Consider the following 24,387-nt stretch of genomic DNA (forward strand, 5'->3'; position numbering starts at 1 on the left):
GGATGGGGTGTGAGTGGAGGATGAGGGCAGGCTGGGGTGTGAGGGGAGGATGAGGGCAGGCTGGGGTGTGAGGGGAGGATGAGGGCAGGGTGGGGTGTGAGTGGAGGATGAGGGCAGGCTAGGGTGTGAGTGGAGGATGAGGGCAGAGATGTGCTGCAGGGTATAACATCCTCATTGCATCATGAGGACGTGCCATCAGAAGCCATTGCCTGACAGCGCCAGGGGACTTGCACCGAGAGAATGGCCCATCAGAGGAGGTCATCATCGCGCGCCATCAGAATACGCCACGCTAATCCACCGGAAATCAGGACTGAGACTGACCCATCAGGACGAGCCATCAGAACGGCTCTCGTGTGAGAGCAAACCATGCGGGGCAACACTGTGTGGATGAATATGCCGGGCGGCCGAGCTGGCCACCTGGCATTGCTGCTGTAGCTTATTGTACCACCAGTACTCTTTTTGTCCTATGTCAGTTGATCTGAATGTTAGCACGTCCGGACCCCTGGTGGATGGATTGTTCGTTGCCTGTGACTGGGTGAACGAAAATGTAAAGTATACGCATCAAGGTAACCCATCTTTGTCATTGAAAGATAGGTTGACCTAATATTTTTGTTTTTCCGTATGTATACGGTTGAATTACTTTTGTTTATAAGTTCCATATTTGGTGGAGAATCAGCCATATTCTCCACCAACCGGATCTTGGTTGCCCCAGAGTTTCGGTGGTGTGGAGGTGGTCCAAGTGCAATCTGCCACCGGGAGCTCGTTTGAGTCAGGATCGTTAGACGTGTGGAATACGTTCAAAGGTGGGAGGGTTCGGCCGGCCGTGAGGTGCTAATGGAAGGACAGAGTCTCCACTCCCTGTTTTCTGCATCTTGGGAATTGGCAACTCGGAGAGAGAGAGAGAGAGAGAGAGAGAGAGAGAGAGAGAGAGAGAGAGAGAGAGAGAGAGAGAGAGAGAGAGAGAGAGAGAGGAGGTCCATTGTCCCTGTATATATCTCTCTTCAGGATTTGGTCTACGCTGCTGAGGGCCAAGTGTGTTAAGACACTTGATGACTAGTGTGTCTTGGTAGATAGGACGAGACAGAGTGGCTCGAGACTTGGCGATAGATGCCTAGGTCTCGTGATGGAGTGCTGGTCAGGAGGTTGCCACCGTGATCACAGGATAGAGCCTCCCGCCCTCCACTCCTTCCGTATCTGTGAATGGCCACCCGTTCGTCCGGGATGATAGAACCGCAGGCCCCTGCCTGGTATCGGCTCTGGACCCGTGCAGGGTATAGCCTCGTCTCCTACTGCAGCCTGGTGGAGAGCAAAGGACATTGACACCAGAGGTGCCCCCGTCATCTACCAGGTCCTTGACGTGGGTGTCACTAGCAGTGGTCGAAGTCCTTAACGAAAGGGGAAGGTGTTGACAGACTTGGGCCCAACAGTATCATTCCGCTGCTTCTATGACGTAACTGCTTTTAGTGATAGAATACCAGGTACTGAATTGGCTTACATAACGTAACAGGGGCGCCCGTAGAGTTCTTTAGAAATACAGCCAGGTTTCTAACTCTCTAACGTAACAGGTCTTTCCTTTTACAGATAAAGCCAGGTTTCTAACTCTCTGACACAACAGGTCTTTCATCATGAACTTATTGGATGTTATCGTTAAGTGGTGTTGATCTGTTCCTCTAGGCCTGTCTCCTCCTGCCGACCACACTGCTTTTAGGATGTCAGATACGGCTGGTCAGTATAGGGGAGGGCCCTCTTCCCTCACATCCTGGCGCGTGATCAAACTGACTCATCTCGATAGATTTTTTTTCTCTCTTTTTCATTCGCTTCCTTATTGTCGATAAAGAACCTGAAGAACGATAAGAATTGGTTTATAGAATGATATCTCTACCCTTCGCTATTGAAGTCAGAGGAAACGAGGAGGGAACTGTGTATACAGGGACCATTCCACCAAGGGATGGGGATACTAACCTGGCCATTTTCACACACACCCCCAGAGAGGTTTATGCGTGTGAGTGTCAGGGAAAGTGTGTTGATACGGTCGTTTGTTTACCTAACTGGTAATTTTAGATCCTTCAAAGCCGCGTCTTGAGGACCACTGTATAACATACTACCATCCCCTTACCAGCAAATCTTTTTCTTATTTGACCGATCGAGTTTAATAGTATCTTATTAAAGGTAGCAGAAGGATAGTGAACATACGTCCGAGAGTAAGGACGTAGGAGTGGAGAAAATACGAGGTTTCACTAGCAAGGGACAAGAAGATGGCCGGGACAAAGAGCTGTCTGAAAGACAAGGGAGAAGTGTGAGTCAAGAGCGCGACTTGGGGCGTCCCAAGGAACGGAGGCACAAGTTCATAAACTTCGGCCCGTGGAGAAACTCAGCGACTCTGTTTTCATTTCTATTGCTTTCATAAATTCCGCTGAATGGATATTGAGCTGAACTCACGACAGCAATTGTCTCTCCCTATGTTATTTACTAGTCATATCCAAAAACAAATCGGGTGGACAGCCTCCACGGCCTACCGTCGCACCCCGGCGTCAAGACACAGAGCAGGAGTTGGACAAACAGACAGAAGACAGACAGAAATACACACATATACACATGTCCACGTATGCACATGTGAACAAACACATACAGACGAAGCGGTAGGAAGGGGAACGTGGTTCTGTTGCTCTCTACCCTCGCTCTGTTACGGGCCTTAGGTCAGTGACTGTATTCACTCCTGCGCCAACAATTCGACGGAACTCTTTTACATCCTTTCAGCACCAACGTTTCTCAGTACCAACGATCCTCATTGCCAGCGATCCTCGTCTGTTCCTTCTGTCTTGACTGCTTCCCTCCACTTGGTTCTGGCCAACATCTCTCAGGGCAACTGATGTAATCTACTTAATTGCGGTGATTCCCAGAGCTGTGTCCTCCTCATCTGTCTTTCTTTGAAAATTCCTCCGGAATTTAATATTTTTGAAATGTTCAATATATATATATATATATATATATATATATATATATATATATATATATATATATATATATATATATATATATATATATATATATATATATATATATTGAACATTTCAAAAATAAAGAAGTAGAAAAACAATTACCCACGTATCCTTTGCATGTCGTACGGAGCTACTAACAGGGACGGGAGCGAAGTCTGACTTTTATGGTGTTGCCCTGAGTCTGCTGAAGTGGTATGGACATATGGAGAGGATGAGCGAAAAAAGACTGCTAAAGAAGATCTATGCTTCAGATTTGGAGGGAGCAAAGGAGAGACCAAGAAGGAGACAGAAGGATGGAGCAAAGGAAGGTCTCGCGGGGTACTGGGGCCTGATGAACATTCAGGAGGGCGAGAGACATGCATGGGATAGAATGAACTGGATCAGTGTGGTGTACTGTGGGTGATGTGCTGTCACTGGGGTGATCCAGGTCATATGAAGTGGTCAAAGTAAACTTAATTGTTTGTGGAGCTTGGCTTTGGATGATGGGCTGTGACCTCAGTACATTGAATATGACTGCGAGACGGTGGGCTTTTGCAAATGAAGCTGTCCCTTTGTTGTGAAACTGCCTCACGAAGGCAGGGGAGGAAACACACACACACACACACACACACACACACACACACACACACATTTTTATGCTTTCGACCTTTTGTTTCACCCAGTGGACGTGGCCAGCTACCTTGGCTCTGCAGGAGCCCTGTAGAGAAGATGTCTTGGACAGGAAGAATATATATATATACAGTATATATATATATATATATATATATATATATATATATATATATATATATATATATATATATATGATTTTGTAAAGCAGTTGGCATTTTTAAGGAGGCAAACTTTAAGAGGGAGGGCCTATGAATCTGGAATGTTATGCCGCTCGCCCAGAACTTACGCCGCTCGCCCCTCACATCTCCCCCCAAACTTTTGAGACTTTTAATGCACCTGCGGCTTTACTTACCCGGCATGAAACCCGCGCGTAAATATCCCGTCCCACTGCTCCAAGCAACGGGCGCATGATACTGCCAGCTCCCACAACGTCGCTCATCATCGCCCACGACCCCACCTTCCCACCACATATACACGGCAAATGACCTCACCCTTTTTTTTCCGTAAAACATTCTCTCTCTCTCTCTCTCTCTCTCTCTCTCTCTCTCTCTCTCTCTCTCTCTCTCTCTCTCTCTCTCTCTCTCTCTCTCTCGGCACTCAGTATTAAATTCCTAACTCTGTGTTACCTCTCGCGTGGTAGTTGATATTTAGTTAAAGTTTTATGTAATTGTTGCCATTTATTCACTTTTATATTCCAGGGTTTAGTGGCTCTGTGGATAGTAAATGTGGCTCTTTAGCTGAATTGATATTGTTGGAGTTTTGGTCGACCTGCTGTAGCAAGTGGTTGATCATGTGTGTGTGTGTGTGTGTGTGTGTGTGTGTGTGTGTGTTTACTTGTGTTTTTATGTACCTCTCGCTCTCCCCCTTCCCTCTGTTTTTGTACATAAGTGCACATTTCCATGTGTGTGTTGATAACAATTGTAATAATGATAACAATGATAATAATAATAATAATAATAATAATGATAATAATGATAATAATAATAATAATGATAATAATAATAATAATGATAATAATGATAGTAATGATAATAATAACAAATGGTGTATGTCGTACCAAGGACCATCTGACATGCCCTTTGCCACACCTATACCAGCAAGTCCAGTTGTCTTGCGTGCATGCCCTTGAATCGCATCCCAGGGACTCGAAGTACCCTGAGGCGACGAAGAATGATAGAGGTGATGGATGGAAGATGTGATGCTGGTGCTGACGTGTTCCTTCCAGCTTGGCTGGTGGAGCAGAGCGACACAGATGGACTGGAATCCCTGGAAGGGTCTAGGGGGTCTTATATGAGTGGGACCGTGCTGGAGGCGAGTCTGTTGGGCATGATATAAACATATGGGTCTTTGGTCGATGGTGAAGTGATTGGCAGCGGGTGTCCACAGCTTGGGAGGGTGTTCTGGGAGGGCGACTGTAGTGGTGTGAGCTATTTGTCATCGTTTGTTACGACTGGGAGAGCCGTCGGGGTAACATCCATCGAACTGGTACGTCGGTCAGGGATCGTAGAAAGAGCGGCCATGGTGCGATACGTCGGGTGGACTGTTGGACATGGAGGCTCGAGGGTGGGGTTGGACTTGCGACGCCAGGTGTCAGGCGGGACCTGGAGGAGCAGCCGTGTTGTGTCACCTGGTGCTGGAGGTAGGCCAGCAAACCAGCCATGCAAGTAATGCACTAATGGTGCCCTTGCCGCCCTCAGGCGAGCCAGGCCATGCACTGGTGATGCGCTCAACTCGTCTCAGGCAAGCCAAGGACTCGCCTTCAACTCATGACACCCAGGCTAGCCAGGCCATGCACTCGTGTTGCACTCACGACGTATCGGCAAGTTAGACTAAACACTCAACCAGTACACTTATGACGCATTCAAGTCGGTGCACTCACGATGTATCTTGCACTCTTATAATGCCCTTGGAGAAGAAGTTAGCCACTACACGTACTTTACACTTAAATGATTTATTAGACGACTGGTAAGCATGCAATGCAATACACTCGAAGGGTTGGCCTGATCGTTAAAACGCACTCATGCAAGTCGTCTTTTACACTCACCGAGCACTCAAGTGCAGTCAGATGAGTCGGTCGCTACACTTGCCACTGAGGGAACTTGAGTGAATTGAACTCCCCTAAGGTTCGTACATTAGGAAACTGATGCACCGGGCCAGACACCAGACCTCGTCGCTGTGCCTCAGTGAGTCACGCGGACGCTGCCTCTCCTCAGTACGACGCGAGGCGGTGGTAATGCATTGATAAACTTGGCGGAGCGTTAGAGCGCCCCCAAGTAACTTCCGATTTCCGAATGTCGTAACGAAGGATATTCAGACGTAGTCAATACAACAGCGGCGTCGCTGCCCCCCTGATACGACGGGACGACCCTCGAGCACGACGGAACGACCCTCGAGCACGACGGTACGACCCTTAAACACGACGGTACGACCCTCGAGCACGACGGACCGACCCTCGAGCACAACGGTACGATCCTTGAGCACGACGGAACGACCCTCGAGCACGACGGGACGATCTCCGAGCACGACGGGACGACCCTCGAGCACGACGGGACGACCTCCGAGCACGATGGGACGACCTCTGAGCACGGAGATGCGACCCTCGAGCACTACAATACGACCCTTGGGTATGATGGATTGGTCGGATCATCGGCCAGAGTGTCGTACTCGGGGGTTAACAGTGTCCTGCTCAAGGGCCAAGTTGTACTCGGGGGGGGGGGGGGGGGGTCAAAGCCGTCATGCTTGCAAGGCCTTAATGAAGTGTGTGAGTGCATGCAGCTCCTCATGCCCGCTAGAACCCTAACTGAGTGTATCGACCACCCCGGAGTGCCTCTTGTGAACGCTCCAGTTAATTAGTTGATGTTGCTAACGAGGAGCGGGACGTCCCTGGGCATTGTTGTGGTGGGGACCCGGGAGCCCGACGTTGTGATGCCGAGCGAACGCTGCTGACAACGCACGCTGGAAGGGTGGGGTGGGGGGGCAGCGAACGCTGCTGACAACGCACGCTGGAAGGGTGGGGTGGGGGGGCAGCGAACGCTGCTGACTACGCATACTAAGGCGGGGGGGGGAGACCCGGTAGCGAACGCTGCTGGCAACGCGCCCAGGGGAACCGCAGCGAACGCTGGGGGGCTCGCAGCGAACACTGCTGACAACGCACATAGGTGACCCGCGCCGTTCCTAGATGCTATTTTAGGGCAACATTTCTCCGTGTACTTTTCTATTTACTTTTCCATTATATTTTTCTCTTCGTTGTGCCCTCGTAGAAGTGATATCGATGGTGCGTTATATACATCTTAAGGGGGTTGATTACACACACACACACACACACACACACAAGCTGTTGTTTCTGAGGAGCCGTCCTCACTCTCCACCCCCTCCCTCGCTTGTGGCGTCCCGCAGGGCGCGAATGTGGGATCCTTGTGGTTTTCTCTACCCTGTTGATAGTGCCCTGATGTCTGACAATCGCTCTCCCGATCGTATCACCTTCCAGGACAGTGCTAATAACCTCCCAAACTGGACTACCTCCAAAACTGGACTACCTCCAAAACTGGACTACCTCCAAAACTGGACTGCCTCCAAAACTGGACTACCTTCAAAACTGGACTACCTTCAAAACCGAACTACCTCCAAAACTGGACTGCCTCCAAAACCACAATTAACATCAGACAAAATCTGGACCCCAGTCACCCACGTCAGCCTTGCCTCCCACCATGTTCCACCCACTACTGCATCAGCTACGGGTTAAGTCCCATCCCAGCTCCTCTCAACACCATCAATAAGTCGGTAGATGGTGTATGTTACCCTCCACTGTAGTGACTGTAAAGACTGACTATATAAAACCGTCCTCCGTTTTCTAAAGGTCCACTGTTTATATGTATTTACCTGTACATATATATATATATATATATATATATATATATATATATATATATATATATATATATATATAGCCTTTGGGAATTGTTGGTTCAAAAACTCATTTATAATAATGATAGCAATAGTAATGATATTGATGACAATGATAATAGTGATGATAATGATAATGATAGTAATAATGATACAGATAATTACATTATTATTATCATTATTATTATTATTATTATTGTTATTATTATTATTATACACCACCTCACATACATCCAGACCAGAACATGGGAACACATGCAGGCGCTCGAGGTCGTAAGAGTAATGCCACAATATATATATAATGACCATTATAAATTTAAACGCGTTTCACACGAACAGAAGCTGGACGTTTTCGCTGCTGCACCAGAGAGAGAGAGAGAGAGAGAGAGAGAGAGAGAGAGAGAGAGAGAGAGAGAGAGAGAGAGCAAAAAAAAAGTATCATTAATTGAATAACTTGGCACAGTTAAAATTTATTCTCCTTTCGCCAGCGGAAAATTGCGCGGGTAGGACTACGCGAGAGAGAGAGAGAGAGAGAGAGAGAGAGAGAGAGAGAGAGAGAGAGAGAGAGAGAGAGAGAGAGGACTCTGCCTATTTACGGGGAACCTTTGGTGAGATTTTGCCCCAAAAGACAGACCCCGCGCGTAGCGCACACCGCTCGTCCAACTGGATGGATACATACAGCAAGCTGTGTGTCTCTCTGCCGCCACGCTCATCACGTATTTAACGATCCTGGGCTCATCTGGAACTATTGTCGACCACGTATCAAGTTTTCTTTTGAATATTTTTCCAGAATTCCATTCACGTTGATGATTTCTCCTGGTGGTATTCTGAATAATCTCTCACTATCATTTCCCTTTACTCTCGTGTGCTTGTGACATTTACCTGGTATATTCCAAGGTGATTTTTGATTCAATTGATTTTCCTTTCGAAAAGCTCTTAGATGCAGGACATAGGGTAAAATACATCTTTCCTCATCTGCCTGAGCCGTTGGAGATCTTTCCTTTACCTCGTAATTGTCTTCATGTGTCCCGTTCCATCGTTCCTGTGTTGTTGTGACGTGTTCCAAAGGTAGCTCTCCAGCTTTGAATCATCCCATTTGTTTGACTGGCGGAGGCCATGCGACGCAACATTAATCAACTCCGCTTCTTATGTACACATGAAACATTCAGGTTTTCCATTAGCCTTCTTGTCTTATTGTGAAAGTTCTCATTACCGTACCACTCATTGTTTGGCTTCATAGTCCAATGTTTTCAGTGTGCTCCTTGAATTCCACGTTCCTCCTCCATCATTATAACTTATGGATCTTTGACATTTTCTTCGCCTTTTATGTCCCCCCACCCCTGTCTTGGTCCTCTTTGTGCCCAGAGTCACCGATATGCTGTTACTCGCTCCTCGAACTTGTGTTCGCTCCTGTTTCTCCACATCAGACGCCGACAGGTTTTCCCCCCCGAGTGGGGCACTCGTGAATTCATTTCGGTCCAGTCGCCACCGTCGGTCGGGGATCTGGCTGGTAGGTAGGTGGGTTGGTCCACGTAGGTAGGTTGGCCCACTGGGCCTCGCTCACTGGATGAGCGTGTGAGGGCCCACTGGGCCTCGCTCACTGGATGAGCGTGTGAGGGCCCACTGGGCCTCGCTCACTGGATGAGCGTGTGAGGGCCCACTGGGCCTCGCTCACTGGATGAGCGTGTGAGGGCCCACTGGGCCTCGCTCACAGGATAAGCGTGTGAGGGCCCACTGGGCCTCGCTCACTGGATGAGCGTGTGAGGGCGCACCACTTACCACGACCACGCGATTTATTGTCTGAATAAAAAAGAAATAAATAAAAAACGTTTTAAAGGGAAAAAAAAGGTGATTATGATTTTCCCTCGATTATTTTCAGAATGGATTCTTGGGAATGTGTTCACTGCTCGTAAAAGATGCTCCTGTTTGACCGCGTCATAAACTCGGGGTCATACATTCCCGGTATATCATAGCTCGCTTCTGTGATGTATTGATACGCGAGGCTCATGTTGTGATGTGGTGGTGTTGTATACCACCGTGCATTAATCACCATGACATCACTCACAAAAAAGAGGAGAGAGAGAGAGAAAAAAAAACACGCTAAAACTTTTAGACTATCAGGAGAGAGAGAGAGAGAGAGAGAGAGAGAGAGAGAGAGAGAGAGAGAGAATAGGATGAGCACATTGGAAGAGAAATATAAATAGATACACAAATATATATAATATGGAGAGAGAGAGAGAGAGAGAGAGAGAGAGAGAGAGAGAGAGAGAGAGAGAGAGAGAGAGAGAGGCGGCAAACAATGAAAGACGCGCGTGCAATACTCACACGTTGTGTTGATGGCCTCTTACATGGTCTCCTCCCGGGGTCCTCTCCACCTCCTCCTCCTCCCGTATCTCCTCTCGCACATCTCACCAACTTTCCGCCGGGCACACAGGGGGGGGGGTGAAGGAGGAGGTGCAAGATGTGTTGTGGTGGGGAGGAGAGAGGAGTTGAGAGAGAGAGAGAGGGAAATGTGTGTTGGTCAGGTTGGCTGGTGCCTCGAGGTGCCGCCGCTACTAGTGTGTGTGTGTGTGTGTGTGTGTGTGTGTGTGAGTGAGAGAGGGAGAGAGAGAGAGGGGGGGAGAGAGTGAGTGTGTGTGAGAGAGAGTCGGAGGGATCGCCTGCCTCCACCACCACCGACTGACTACTGCACTCTCACTCCCTACCGCCCGCGCCTGAGCCACACACACTCTCCCTCTCTCTCTCTCTCTCTCTCTCTCTCTCTCTCTCTCTCTCTCTCTCTCTCTCTCTCTCTCTCTCTCCCTACCTACCTAATCACACACACACACACACACACACACACACACACACGTGTGTAAAACTCTCTCCCCGTAACACACAAATGGTAATCAAATGGTAATCGCACACACACACACACACACACACACACACACACACACACACGTGCGCGGAAACAGTCGTGTGAATTTAAGGGGCAAATTGTTAGATGATCGTATAATCACACTGCTGGACCCAGAGGGAAAGAGCTGCTAGCTGCTGCTGGGGGGAGCTGAATGTTTATAAGTTCTGAAGCATCATCCCCAGCTTCGTGGGGGGGAGGATGATGAGAGAGAGAGAGAGAGAGAGAGAGAGAGAGAGAGAGAGAGAGAGAGAGAGAGAGAGAGAGAGAGAGCATAGAAAACGTTGAGAGTGTTGAACAAGAGATATAACTACGCCTTTTAAACCTTGACAGTCTGCATCGATGGCCCATTTTTTTTTTGTGGAGGTAGAGTCTTATGGTGCCACATCTCCTCCTCCTCCTCCTCCAGTAGGTCTTTCTTTCTCTGAAATCCAGGAACACTGCTTGTGTGTGATTGGAATTAGCGAATATTCCTGCAGCTTCTTACTGTAGTAGGTTTATTGCTTGTAGCAAAGGTAGGAAGCTTTAAGTGGCTTAAGCACAGGCAGCTTGTTACTACAGTGGGTTTAATTGCTCGTAGTAATGGTAGGTGTTTTGACTGGCTTATGAACGGCAAGAAGAGGTGATATCTTGTGAATGTATGGGGAGTACAGTTAGCAGCCATGTTTGGTTTAAGCAAATATAACATTCTGTGGCTATACGAAGATGATATAACACATGAGGGTGTGGTTTAGCCTCGCCATGGAAGTTGTGAATTCAGTGTCTGACGGAGCTGATGTCATTTCCCTCATCCCAAAATGGCTCACTATATTCCACTTCGTTGGTTAAGGAGACAGATAGGGAAAGGCCTCTCTCTCTCTCTCTCTCTCTCTCTCTCTCTCTCTCTCTCTCTCTCTCTCTCTCTCTCTCTCTCTCTCTCTCTCTCTCTCTCTCTCTCTCTCTCTCTCTCTCTCTCTCTCTCTCTCTCTCTCTCTCTCTCTCTCTCTCTCTCTCTCTCAGCTGTATTAGCAGACACTAGACACAAACTTAGGATGTTTCAGCAAGAACATGAGCTGCCACAGATGAACAGCTGGGTATGACTGTGGACCGACTGCCAGTGCCAGGATTCGAACTTATGCACTCGACCCTAGGCGACCCGTGAATGCGTGCGTCATGGTCAGGAACGCTAACCGCGACACCACTTTCCAGCCAACTTCTGTATTCTCGTCCAAACGCTTGTACATGTCTGGTATTGGTGTTGATGCCCACAGCATACATCATCCAGACCCTCAGCATACATCATCCACACCCTCAGCATACACCATCCACACCCTCAGCATACATCATCCAGACCCTCAGCATACATCATCCAGACCCTCAGCATACATCATCCACACCCTCAGCATACATCATCCACACCCTCAGCATACATCATCCACACCCTCAGCATACATCATCCACACCCTCAGCATACATCATCCAGACCCTCAGCATACACCATCCAGACCCTCAGCATACATCATCCAGACCCTCAGCATACATCATCCACACCCTCAGCATACATCATCCAGACCCTCAGTATACATCATCCAGACCCTCAGCATACATCATCCACACCCTCAGTATACATCATCCACACCCTCAGTATACATCATCCAGACCCTCAGCATACATCATCCAGACCCTCAGCATACATCATCCAGACCCTCAGCATACATCATCCAGACCCTCAGCATACATCATCCAGACCCTCAGCATACATCATCCAGACCCTCAGCATACATCATCCAGACCCTCAGCATACATCATCCAGACCCTCAGTATACATCATCCAGACCCTCAGCATACATCATCCAGACCCTCAGCATACATCATCCAGATTCCCTTTTCTTGTAGTTTAAACTGAAATTGAGTACACGGGCGAGAATAACTCCTTACCCACTCTAGCTTCATCATACCACCTCACCTCCTCATACACCCTCACTTCCTCACGCACTCTCACCTCCTCATACACCCTCACTTCCTCGCACACTCTGCTCCTCAAATACCCTCACCCCCGCACACACACTCACCTCATACACCCTCACCCCCTCACACACCCTCACCTCATACACCCTCACCTCTCTCATACACCCTCGCCTCCTTACACAAACTCACCACACACACACACACACACACACACACACACACACACACACACACACACACACACACACACACACCTACACGGGCTCCTCATAATTCCGGCACTATATCTGCGGCACGGTTCGATCCCTCACCGTCTCATGGCAAAGTATTCTTGGCGCTCTCTCTCTCTCTCTCTCTCTCTCTCTCTCTCTCTCTCTCTCTCTCTCTCTCTCTCTCTCTCTCCTCACGCCCCAGTGGCCTTTCCCTCTCTTCCCTCACACCCCCATCGCCTCCTCGCGCACTCCCTTCATACAGGTGTTCCCTCTGCTCTCCTCTCCCACTCACGGTACCCCACGCGTTCCATCGCCTCCCTCCCCCCACCCTTTCCTTTAAAGTTTCCCCTCCCACGTTCCCTTCCACCGTCCCCCTCACAATTTAATTTCCCTCGTCATTCTCGACATGCACTGTGGCCCGCCTCCCACTCTGCCCTCTCACTCCACTCCCACTCTACCCTCTCACTCCACCCTCCTTCCCCTTTCACCCCACCTTTGCTTCTCCCCCTCCCGCCCCTTCTCCCCCCCCCCATCCAATCTCCTATTTCTCTTCCATTTCTATTTCCTCCTCTCTTATGCTCTTATTTCCTCGACCCCCCGCCCCTCTGCCTCCAACCCCTCAACACTTCCTTTCCCCTCTTTCCCCAGACTCCTTCACCCTCTCCCGTGCCAGGCGCTTCCCCTTCCAGTATTGTTAGTGGTGCCCCCCCCCCCCTACCCCACCCCCCTCCTCCCTCCAGCCCTCCATTGGTCGTGTTTATCAGTACCTCCTTGGACTCCCCCCCCCACCCCCACCTCCCCCTCCCCTCCATCCCAGGGAACCTCCTGCCCTCCATCCCCCAGGCCTTTGGGGCATGTTGGGGACCTCCAACCCTCCCCCTGGCCTCGGGTGTGGGGTGTGGGAGGACCTCCAACCCTCCCCCTGGCCTCGGGTGTGGGGTGTGGGAGGACCTCCAACCCTCCTCCTGGCCTGGGGTGTGTGTGTGTGTGTGTGGTCTGTGTGTGTGTGGTGAGGGGGGAAGGGACCTTTTGTCTTCGGGTTCCCGTTGCTGACCTTTTCCCGCCGCCTTTGCAGCAAGATGCTTGAAGCCCGTTCACACTTGTGGCCGCTGTGATACCGTCTCTTATCTTCAGTTTAGTCTCGATCGATTTTATTCCAGTTGATATTTAGATTCACTGGCGTGTAATGGCATCGTCTGGCCGCAGCTGCCGCTCCCCCGAAGTTTCTGTGTGGAGCTATGGAATTCCCTCTCTCTCCTTACGTCATCCCATCCTTCCTTCAGGAGTCAGGTCGACATACACCTGCTGAGCCTAGATGAATTCCTTCTATCATTCTTCCTCGTTCTATTTCTCTCATCAAGATATTCTTTGATTGGGGACGTCTCTTCGTTGTATATCAACTGTTTGTTATATTTCTCTCTCGTGTCTCCCCTGATGATGTGATTATTACACGAAAGTGCACTTGGGAACTTATCGTGTTTCATTTTCCCCGTGGACTCTTCAGAATATATATATATATATATATATATATATATATATATATATATATATATATATGGCAAGGTAAGCCATAAAGATCGTAGCACTTTCGTAAGTGTATTCCGTTACTCACGAAAGCGATGGGATCTTCGTGTTTTGTTACTTGTTTTTCTCTTTGTTTGTGTATTCGTGGTGAACGTATTTCCACGTAAACACTAGTCTGTTTGTCCCTCCATGATGGCAAGGGCTTAGGGCGGCCGTGAGCACTGAGGTGGTCCAGTTCGCCCCTCAGTCATAGCAATACCTGGCAGATGCTGGTGTGTAGGAGGCGAGGCTTGCTACCCTCCCGCTCCCTGTTATATATTGACACGCTTTGTCACCCTCGAAGCCCCACTCCCTCCCACCCACACACACACCTCGTGGACTGGACCTCAGCTTCATCCATACCTTGAACTGTCCCCAGGAATCTGAAGTGTGATTAGTTCGCATCATTAAGTCGTCGGAGTACATCTGTGTGTCACATTAATCTTAACCCTCACGCAGTTTGCCCTCTTCGCCAGAGGTGGTCACCAGCAGTGTCCACACACACACACACACACACACACACACACACACACACACACACGTTCGTGTGGTCGTGAGGTAGAAACAGCATCCTGGAACAGATGAAATTGACGGCCATGTTCACACTGGATGGGAGATGCTTCGATGACTTTAAAGATGGCCCTCTAGACGTGGTACACGACAAATGACTTTCATTTTTATTTTTGTAGGAGGCGGCAGAGTTCACGTTTTTCCATAGCGAAGGAGGGCGCTTCAAGTGTCCATATGGAACACGATCCTCTCTCTCTCTCTCTCTCTCTCTCTCTCTCTCTCTCTCTCTCTCTCTCCCTGCAGCATTACTTTGTCTTGTCTAGACTTCCTAGCCGCGAGGAAACTACTCGCTGGCGGCAGAAGTTCTTGTGGCGGACTACCGCTGTTGAACCTCGGTGGAGCTGAGGGTAGGAGGATCGTATTCCACTTCATTTCCAAGTCGAACATGTCTGACGAGTCTCCGTACCTAAGCTCATTAGTGTTGTATGGTTTGTTAGCTGTCACACTCGCCTTTGCCTCCGAGGCCTTCACAGTGCGTTGGGGGGGAAGGGGCAGTTGCCAGCGACACACCAGTTGATGAATGTTTGCGAGAGGTACCATAAATTTACTCTGTCTTTGGCCCCCCTCCTCACGATTATATAGCTTCCTGGTCTCTCTCTCGCTCTCGCTCTCTCTCTCGCTCTCTCGCTCGCTCCCACGCCTGCAGATGTCCCCGTCCTGGTGTTTTCTTCTCCTCCTCCCCCCTCACACCACAGAGGTCTCCTATCATTATGATGTCTTCATCCTCCTCGTCCTCCTCCTCCTCGCCGCCACCACCACCAAAGGTCCCTACGCCTCTATGTCTTGAGTGTGACATTCCAGGAGAACCCGGACGTGTCTGGCTAGTCATTAATCCTGAAGGAGATGAATGGAGAGAAGTGTGTGTGTGTGTGTGTGTGTGTGTGTGTGTGTTGGTGGACGACCTGGTCTCGTGGCAGCGTTCCTGACGACCAGTGTCTCCAGCTTAGGAGTGCCTTTTCCCTCTCGTGTCCTCGCCTTACTTCATTAGTGAACTTCCTCCCTTGTCTCTTCGTCGGGTCTTACTTCTTAATGTAGAAATTGATCGATTTTCCCTCCGGCCTCGAGACCGGTAACGAGGTGTGTGTGTGTGTGTGTGTGTGTGTGTGTGTGTGTGTGTGTGTGTGTGTGTGTGTGTTGTCTCAGGAACGTCTTGCAACATATGACTAGTCAGAGCGTTTCCCTTCCTCATTCATTCATGTCTTAAAGATCTTGTTTGACAAAGGTTATGTGGATTATAGTCTTCTATTTCTAATATTTATTACTTAGTGTCCTCAGTGACATTTGGCAATGATGAATGACAATATATATATATATGTAGTTACATGGGATATGTATTTGTCATTATAATTATTATGATACGGATGGTTTATTAGTTACGGACGAGACTGAGGAGAATATAAAGAAAAAAAAACCTTGTATCGATTTACGATAACTTTCCGTCCCTCGAGGTGGTGCCCCCTGGATGGTCAATGACACAACCTTTGTGAGTTTAGTCTCTTGTTAAGCGATTAGTATCATGGAGGACAAAGAGCTGGGAACGTGTAAGACAGCATGTCCCTGTAAAACACAGGTTCATTCCTCTTCAACCAATTGAGCTGGGTCGTACCGTCCAGCTATGGAGGTTTGATATCTCCATAACAAAAAGGAGGATGATAACACCGTTTACTGAAGGTGAGGGGTCGTTACGAAATGATTACGACGGCAGCTGAGGGTAGACAAGTTGGCGTTGCCAACCTATGGACCATCTTGGTCGCTGGGGTATGTACAACCTGCCGTCCATCGACTGTCAGATGACTCTCGGGGGAGGGAGAGAGCAGAGGAGGATAATCACTTTGAAGTGAGACGTACCATCGTCAATTTTTGTTCCTTCGGCGTCCTGGCGGAGGAGGAGGAGGGAAGGAGGGGAATACTATTTTTGTTTTTAATGACGAGGCGAATGGGTCATTGTGTCCCCGGAACAATCCGCTGGGATGGGGAGTGGGTGGGTCGGAGGAAGCCAAGACACCGACGCTCACTCATCCTCCCTCTCTCTCTCTCTCTCTCTTTCTCTCTCTCTCTCTCTCTCTCCCCTTCCTCACAGGATCGAACGCCGATTTCCTGGGTTAGAGATGTCCGACGGTAGGAGCGGTTCGGGCTTGGCACTGTCATCACCCGAGGCGGGGATGTGTAGGATGAATAAAATCTCGTGCAATTGGGAAAGATGAGAGGGAGGAGGGTTGTCTGCGCTCGCGAATTAATGGAGGGAGTGTGGGCCACCGTTGGTGGGGGACTGCCACTGTGGGGCCGTTCTTCATGGTGGACCACTAGTGTGGGCCCCTGTTGATGGCAGATGACTCGTTTGGGCCACTGTTAGTGATGGGCCATTAGTGTGGGCCACTGTTGACGTTGGACCACTAGTGTGGGTCACTGTTGATGGTAGACGACTCCTGTGGGCTATTGTTGGTGATAGGCCCATATATTTCGTACTTGATCGCCGTTTTCCGCATTAGCGAGGTAGTGCCAGGAACAGTCGAAGAAAGGCCACATCCGTTCACCTCCATTCTCTCGCTGACATGTATAATGTACCGAAACCACAGCTCCCTGTCCACAAGCGGGTCCCACAGACCTTTCCCCTAGTTCTGTCCACTGACTACGTCGACCCCAGTATACCACATCGTTCGAGTCAATTCCATCCGATGCACGCCTGAATGTTCAGGTCCCCGATCGCTCAAAATCTTTTTCACTCCATCCTACCATCTCCAATTTGGTCTCCCCGTTCTCCATGTTCCCTCCACGTCTGACACATATATCCTTTTCGCTAACCTCTCCTCACTCATTCTCTCCATATATATATATATATATATATATATATATATATATATATATGCACATATTTCTTTGTCAGAGCAGCATGTTCTCTTTCCCTCGTCTTGTTAAAGACCAAATCATATCGAGCATTAATGTCCTTCAAAGTTGCTAGCTTTGAAATCTTTTAGGGGAAAGTGGAATTCAACTCTGCTAATGTCACCGTCTTCCAAAAGTTGAGAACAGCGAACGGATGGAATCGTATTGCTGTATTTCGGGAACCATATCTCATTTTGAGATGGGAAAAGGTCAGGTCTTCATCCCGTCGGCTGGATGGTAAATGAAGCAGAGTTTTGAGGGTCTATCGTTGTGTGTGAGGCATACAGAAAAGTAGCGACCCGGGGAAAACTGTGGCTTCGTATTGGCTGAGAGGTATCTTTTCGCTCGCTGTCTGTCTGTCATTTACTGGGAGCTGCTGGCTGGCTGTAAAGGTTAAGTGCACTGAATGAGTTCGCCTGTCTGCTTAAGGGCAGGTGAAGGTTTACGTATCAGAAGGGCTTTCGTCATCAGGGGTTTGAGGTCTGGGCAAGTGAGGGTGCGAAGTCTGGCTAAGGTAGTGTTGCCAAGGTTGTGAAGGAGCGAAGTCTGGCTAAGGTAGTGTTGCCAAGGCTGTGAGGTTGCGAAGTCTGGCTAAGGTAGTGTTGCCAAGGCTGTGAGGGTGCGAAGTCTGGCTAAGGTAGTGTTGCCAAGACTATGAGGGTATGAGGTTTGGCAAGGGTAGTGTTGCCTGGACGCCATGTATGTCAGATCAGGCTTAGGACAGCGATGCCTGACATGTGGATGTGCCATGTCTGGCCAAGGAATAGTTGCCAGGGCTGTAGTAGGGATGGGGTGACGTAGCCTTGCCTGGGCCATAAATGTCAGGTCTCGACCAGGTGGATGTTTCCATGGCTGTGAACGGTGACGGGTCTGGCCCCACCGAGTGTGGTGGCTAGGGGTTGTAGGGGAGGTGGAGGGAGGGTTGGTGTTGTACGGTCTGGCCAGGCGTTGAGCGTTACGAGCGACAATAGCGCGACACCTTTATTGGACGCCTAGCCCTTCCAGTATATTGGAAACAGCTTTCATATATTGCCGCCATCCATTGTGACCAGGGGAGCAGCGGGCAGGAGTTGGCACTGACGACCCACATCTCCCTCCTCACCCACGGCCGGCCGGTGCCACAGCCACCCACACTTCCCACCCCCGGTGCCACAGCCACCCACACCTCCCACGCCCGGTGCCACAGCCACCCACATCTCCCATGCCCGGTGCCACAGTCACCCACACCTCCCACGCCCGGTGCCACAGCCACCCACACCTCCCACGCCCGGTGCCACAGCCACCCACATCTCCCATGCCCGGTGCCACAGTCACCCACACCTCCCACGGCTGGTGCCACAGCCACCCACACCAGCAACCCGGCCTTCACTCGTTCACACTTCCGGCAATCCTTACTCAGTATCAGTCTTACTTTAACCAATTTCATATATATATATATATATATATATATATATATATATATATATATATATATATATATATATATGTTATCCCTGGGGATAGGGAGAAAGAATACTTCCCACGTATTCCCTGCATGTCGTAGAAGGCGGCTAAAAGGGGAGGGAGCAAGGGGGCTAGAAACCTTCCCCCTCCGTTTTCAATTTTCCAAAGAAGAAACAGAGAAGGGGGCCAAGTGAGGATATTACCTCTAAGGCTCAGCCTTCTGTTTTTAACGCTACCTCGCTAACGCGGGAAATGGCGAATCTGTATGAATCTGTGAGTGTGTGTGTGTGTGTGTGTTGTGTGTCACCCGTTCACTATCGTGTCGTCACCAGGGGAGCAGCGGGACGCCCCGATCGTCCCTGGTCCAGCAACAAAACACGACGTGATATATCGCGACACGCACCAATAACAAACTAAAGTGACCCCGATGTATCTTGGCCGTTAACGGTGCAATATACACCAGCAGCGGCCCGTCAGCTGTGTGTCTGTGTGTGTCTGGGGGAGGAGGTCCACCGCTCAGCGAGAGGCGCGTGTTTCTAGGTGACGTTTTGACCGCGACCGAGAGCAACAGGCGAGACAAGGGAGTCGGTTGAGATGTGTGTGTATGTGTGTGTGTGTGTGTGTGTGTGTTAAGGCACGAGGGATAGTATCGTCTCCTCCTGCTGGGGGGGTGGGAGGCCAGACGGTTGTTGAGGAGGAGGAGGAAGAAGGAGGAGGAGGAGGACGAGACACAAACACAACCCCCTCCTCCCCTCGGCCGCCAAGCAACACTCCAGGCAGGAGGGACATTCAGAAATTGGCATCATTACCAATACTCACATCCTCTCTTCTCTCACACACACACACACACACACACTCACACGCCCTTCCAACGCTCCTCAAGCCTAGTCTCTTTCTCTCTCTCTCTCTCTCTCTCTCTCTCTCTCTCTCTCTCTCTCTCTCTCTCTCTCTCTCTCTCTCTCTCTCTCTCTCTCCATTGTCCCTCGGCGCCGCATCTGACTCCGCAAATCCCGTCCTGACGAAGCCTGAACTCGTCGTTTCAGTGGCGACCCCCGTGATGTACAGACACGGAAATATGAAGAGCCGGCGGCAACACTTGCCCACTTCCCACTCCACCCGTCACGCACAGTCGCTCACAGAACGCCTCCGCATCATCACCCAGCACCAGCGGGTCAGGGTACAGAGTTACTGTTAAATGTCAAGGATGAAAGAGAGAGGGAGAGGAATGAGAGAGAGAGAGAGAGAGAGAGAGAGAGAGAGAGAGAGAGAGAGAGAGAGAGAGAGAGAAGCTGTGTGGTGGTGGTGGTGGTGAGTTGCCTGAAGGAGAACTGGCAAACAAAAGCCCTCATCCCCCACCCTGACAGTTCTAACCCCCCGTCACCATGAGCAGGTCGTACACAGGATCACACACCACACTCGTCGCAAATCTCTCCCTAATGACCTCATTATAGACAGCTATCTCCACACATCGACACCTATGTCCGCTTGACCTTCCCCTGTACGTGTTCTTCATCGTAAGCGTCGCTATGACCGTCCGATGTGAACCTCTGTCAACCCCGTGATCAGCAGATCAAATTCTATGGCCGTCTACCAACCTGCTGACTTGCACTTCCTTATCACGAATCATCAGCGTCTCTTTAGAGGTCTGGACATAACCATTTGGGGGGAGATCAGAGGAGACAGTAGATGGAATATAGAAAATTTTTCAGACCATTCCGGCCATTGCATAGTACTGAGAAAACACTAGGTTGAGGAAATCTGCATAAAAATCCTGGAGGCCCGTCACACACCTGTCATGTTGCTGCAGCAGCAGCAGACGACAAAGAAAGCGAGAGTGACGGACACCCATTGTTACTGGTGATGTAAACAAACCTTGCTCTGTTAACGTGTGACATCACCCCACCACCACCACCCTCCCTGCTTGTAGCCTAGATGCCATCCCCCATCCCAGAGCATTAGTACAATTAGCGAGCGTCTACAGTCTGTGTCGCTTAAGACATTCACTCCGCACTAAAGATATATTTTCTGCATGAAAATATGCGTTGTATCAGTTCCGTATAACAGTGTTAGGATTGTGTACAGCATATGTTGATTAGTTCCTTATTTTCGACGTTATAATCTGAGATGTAGATTTGTGCCGAGGCACATCCTGGTTCATGAATAAGAGATTGTTTGCCATTGATCAGCAAAAGGAGTTTATACCCCCTGCGCCAGTGTAACATATATTCTGTATTTCTATAACTGTGGCTGATTATTATTGCAACGTGGAGAGACAGAGTCTTCTCATTATCGGGATAACTATGGCGGTATTAATTATCAACATCTTTATGACTTAATGAAATAGTGTCTGTGAAAACTCCCATCCTCCCCCCTTTCCCACCCATATCTTCCTCCTGCCCTGAATTACAATGGCAAGAGTTGTGACTCGGGGCCTCCGTGCTGTACTGGTTAAAGCTGCTGATCCCGTGACGGCATTCACGGGACTTCCGGGGTCGAGCGCATTGGTTCAAGTCGTTGTCGCGGCAGTCGGCCCACAGTCAATCCGGCTGTTCATCCTCCCCTGGTTTAAGAGAGAGAGAGAGAGAGGGATAGGGGGTTGCTAGGAAGGGGGTTAGAGAGGCAACTGGCATTCAAAGTTATAACACGGAGCAGGTCTTGACGTAAACATATTGAACTACATCAGCGGGTAATACTGTATCATCTAAGACGTCCACGATCGCCATAAAAACAGAACGTTCTTAGACAAGCAATACCCACTCACGCACTGGGGGAAACACACACACACACACACACACACACAGGCCACCTCTCCGTCGACACCAGAGACTTCTCAAACGTGGCACACGTTTGAAGTTCAAGCGACGGAAGTCGTCTTATTCTTACGACCTGGCATTTACGTCCCGGTGGGTAAAACACAACTAGATCGATATCCGAAATAGATACATTCAGATGAGCGAATGTAGCGAATTTCTATATAATAGAAAACTTACGGTCTGGGGCTGGCCTGAGGCAAAGGAGAGAGAGAGAGAGAGAGAGAGAGAGAGAGAGAGAGAGAGAGAGAGAGAGAGAGAGAGAGGGAAAAACAATCATTCTTTGATGAGCGATTTGATTTCTTAAGATATTCAAAGAGCATCTGGGAAACTTCCCGCGCTACAGCTCGTTTTCATTTAATCTCTCTCTCTCTCTCTCTCTCTCTCTCTCTCTCTCTCTCTCTCTCTCTCTCTCTCTCTCTCTCATATGCGCAAGTTTTCGACCGTAGGCTGGAGGACTTCGCTACATCAGTGAATGCGACGAAACACACCCCTGCAGCAGCAAGGGGAGGGTCGGCGGGTCCTCTTACGAGCCAAGAATGTCTCTCCTGGAGAGCGTTGCACATCATGGCAGCACCGGATTCGTGAGAGCCAAAGGCACCCTCAGATCGCTGCCTGGTGTGGACATACATACAGACATACGACATCACCTCAGCCGTCAACATCACGACACGGTAACAAAGATGAGGCAATGGACGGTAGACTCCGGCCATATAACCTCAGATGGGCTGGCGCTGCTCAAGAATTATCACACCTGGTCCTTTATATCTGTCCTCTCCCTTCATGGGGCTATGTGTTATTGATTATCGGGCCGTATGTAGTGTAAATGTCATGGCGTCTCGATGCACCGTGGACTCCCAGGACGTGCGGGGAAAAAAAAAGGAAACCACATACTCGCTTCACATGAAACTGGGACCCACATACTCACCTCACTTGAAACTAGCACCCACATACTCGCCTCACATGAAACTGGAACCCACATACTCACCTCACTTGAAACTGGCACTCACATACTAACCTCGTTTGTAAGTAGAATCCACACACACTCACCTCACTTGAAACTAGAACCCACATACTCGCTTCACATGAAACTGGGACCCACATACTCACCTCACTTGAAACTGGCACCCACATACTAACCGTTTGTAAGTAGAATCCACACACACACTCCACATGCAACTAGAGGCCCACATACCTCATGCAACTACAAGCCCAAATATTCACCTCACATGCAACTAGAAGCCCAAATATTCACCTCACATGCAACTAGAAGCCCAAATATTCACCTCACATGCAATTAGAGGCCCATATACTCACCTCACATTCACCTGCAGGCTTGGGACTCTCCGTGTGTGTCGGCCTTACTCTGTTCCCTCCAGTTATAGGTAGGTCTGTCATCAAGTGATATTTTCCTTTTTATTTTTCTCTCCAGCATGTTGTTATGGAGCATATTTTTCCCCCGTTCTCCTCTATTGTATTTCCCTTCCTCTCTCGGCCGTATGTTCTCCTGTCCCTATTCTCTTTTATTAACCCGTTTTCTTTGTTTTCTCTTTTACTTTATATTGGTTTCCATCGTTATCTTCGTTTTTCCTTCCCGATATCTATTTTTTTTTTTCATTTTCAACCCTTTCATTTTTCATGTCCCTTTTTTATTTTCTATTTTGATTTAATTTGTGATTTTGTGTTTGTTTTCCATTTCATATATTTAGGGTTTTGTTTTCTATAGGTTTCCACTTACCCGCGGTGGTGCATTTTGTTATATTATTTTTTTGGTGGGGTGGTTTGAAGTGGGTTTTACCGCGACGGAGGCTTACGTCCGTACGGTGTTGGGTGACAAGACCCGGGACTTAATAGTATTCATACATACAACGGCGAATACATTTGCATGATTATTCCAGTGTTAAGATTACAAGTTGAGAAATAATTCACCCGAGCGATGTTACTGCCCCGGAGTCACGCTCTTGTCGCTATAACGTTCATGTCAAACAGATTAACACCGCCTGCCGCCCACGTAATGCCATTAAAAGCACGATACACAGGGAGTGTATCAGCCTGCTTTGTCATGATCCCTCCCTGCTTATATATATACACGAGTCTCAGACAGACAACCTAAATTGCAGGTCGGGGGTTGGAGATGTCATTCCCTCCCAAGAGACGTACTAAGGCAGTGTTAGTGTGGCTCGTCGAGGGGCCACTGTGGGAGAATTATTTTTAGGAGAGTGTGTGTGTGCGCGCGCCCGCCCGCCCCCTGAGCGAGCCAAATAAATGTATAATGTAAATAAACGATGTTATGTGGCACAAGGAGGATATCAGGGTCGGTGTAAGAGGCCATGTTTGTCTGCCTGCACATATTCTGTCTCGCCTCACATCACTGGACGTCCTTAGACCTCATCCCGTCTCCCTTGTCTCACTTATGTCTCTCGGGATTCGAACCATCATCCTAAAATCTCTCTCCTCTCTCTCTCTCTCTCTCTCTCTCTCTCTCTCTCTCTCTCTCTCTCTCTCTCTCTCTCTCTCTCTCTCTCTCTCATCCATGCTAAGGCTGT

The 24,387-nt window shown here is 49.1% G+C and overlaps 2 protein-coding genes across 5 annotated transcripts in view; one reads left to right on the forward strand and one right to left on the reverse strand.

Moving 5' to 3' along the window:
* LOC139747042 (carbohydrate sulfotransferase 1-like) overlaps positions 1–10,212 on the reverse strand; it is a 57,174-nt gene extending 46,962 nt beyond the window's left edge. Inside the window, exon 1 of one of the 2 annotated variants that reach the window (XM_071658791.1) lies at positions 9,840–10,212. The gene's annotated coding sequence lies outside the window, so the exon portion shown is untranslated. The remainder of the gene's footprint in view (positions 1–9,839) is intronic. The other variant, XM_071658789.1, reaches the window with a different exon arrangement.
* The window catches only part of Pi4KIIIalpha (phosphatidylinositol 4-kinase III alpha), a 226,679-nt gene that overhangs the window by 71,350 nt on the left and 130,942 nt on the right, over positions 1–24,387 (forward strand). The window lies entirely within an intron of this gene.

This window comes from Panulirus ornatus, chromosome 67 (genome assembly GCF_036320965.1).
Source record: "Panulirus ornatus isolate Po-2019 chromosome 67, ASM3632096v1, whole genome shotgun sequence".
Taxonomy (NCBI): domain Eukaryota; kingdom Metazoa; phylum Arthropoda; class Malacostraca; order Decapoda; family Palinuridae; genus Panulirus; species Panulirus ornatus.